This window comes from Pyrgilauda ruficollis, unplaced genomic scaffold (assembly GCF_017590135.1).
Source record: "Pyrgilauda ruficollis isolate IOZ18807 unplaced genomic scaffold, ASM1759013v1 scaffold1983, whole genome shotgun sequence".
Classification (NCBI taxonomy): Eukaryota; Metazoa; Chordata; class Aves; order Passeriformes; family Passeridae; genus Pyrgilauda; species Pyrgilauda ruficollis.
Genome location: NW_024519018.1, coordinates 1,338 through 2,848, shown reverse-complemented (window position 1 = coordinate 2,848; position 1,511 = coordinate 1,338).

Genomic DNA, 1,511 nt, shown 5'->3' with positions numbered 1-1,511 from the left:
GGGCCCCTGCAAGGTCCAGGGGTGGAGGAGATCTGGGATGGTTTGGGCAGCCCCCCCGGGTGAGAATGATAGAGACTGTGCAGGCTGGAACTTTGATATCTTGTGCCGGCACCACAGCCAGGAGGAGAAGTGGGGGGGCAAGGTGCCCAGCCGCTGGCAGACCAGGCTGAGCTTTTAACCTTTTTTGAACCTTTGGAACCTGTAAAAACACTGATCCTCCCCAGCTGAGAATTGAGAGGGGACAGAGGATGGGAAAGAAGAAGAAGGCTTGAGTAGGTGAAGAAATGTCAGCAGATGAGAAGTGCCCTGGATGGAGGAGATGAGGGAGTAGCCATCATCTTTTGGGCGGAGCATCACTCAGGAGGCCCAGGAATCCATCAAAACAGTGCAAAAAGCCCTCTCCTCATCGAACACATCCGATGCTTCCCTTCAGACTCATAATTCTGGGTAAGTCACCCAGAGTCCACACACTAATATTCCAATGGGACACGCAACTGAGACATCCACTCCTCATAATCGAGCAGGGTTTTCTCCACCGTCACCCGACCAAAACAATCACCACTCCACAGGAACTCAAGGCACAACTGATTGTTAGAGCTACAGAACACCTCCTCACCCTTGCTGGGTATGACTTCACAGGTCAATGTGCCATTGAAAACCAGAGATCTGGACAATTTGCTCCAGACAAACAACTTTAGTTCAGCCTGGATAGCTACCCAGGCCAAATTTCCATCCACCCACCAAATCATAAACTGTTCAATTCAGTTTTTAATTTCTTCCCAAAACTAGACCATAATAGAAAACCTGTAAAGGCATTGACAATTTTCAGACACAGCTCAGGAGCATCCCACAAGTCAGTGATGACTGGGGGGGATCCTCTGATGCAGAAGTGGGAATCTGACATCCAGATTGTTGAGGGATCCCCTCAAATTGCTGAACTCGCTGCCCTCATCACAGCCTTTGAGAGGTGTTGTGGTGCATTTTTAGGTTTCATGGACTGTTCTGTACCTCCCTTACTCCCCAGAGTTAATGATTTATCCCTGAAATTGTAACCTCCCCCTGAGTTGTCTGTCTCACCTAACCCTGCCCATTGCTGTCAAATGTTCTGTGTCAATCCCCCCTCGGCCCAGCCCATGCATGTCAATCCCCCTTAATACCAGCCCCTTGTTCCAGTGAGTTCCCTGCCAATGTCTCTTTGTACCACCCCTGTTGGAGTGTACCAATATTACTGACGGGACTGCCTTGGTCTGTCTGGCCTTGGCTGCTGACCAAATAGCAGCACCTGTGGTGTTTTCTCCCCAGAGACGCTGTTCAGTGCCTGTGCTTGCAGCTGAGCACGTGGGGACAAGTCCGGGCATGCCCCGAGCTCCAGTGCTTGTGGGCTGGAGCTTTCTTTGAGGGGGTCACTCCTCAGGCTTTCCTGAGCTGGAGAAACCTTTAAGGCGAGATGAAGAAAGGAGCGGGTCCTGATGGAGAGTTTTTAATCCAGAGTCTTTATTTTGGTGGCACAG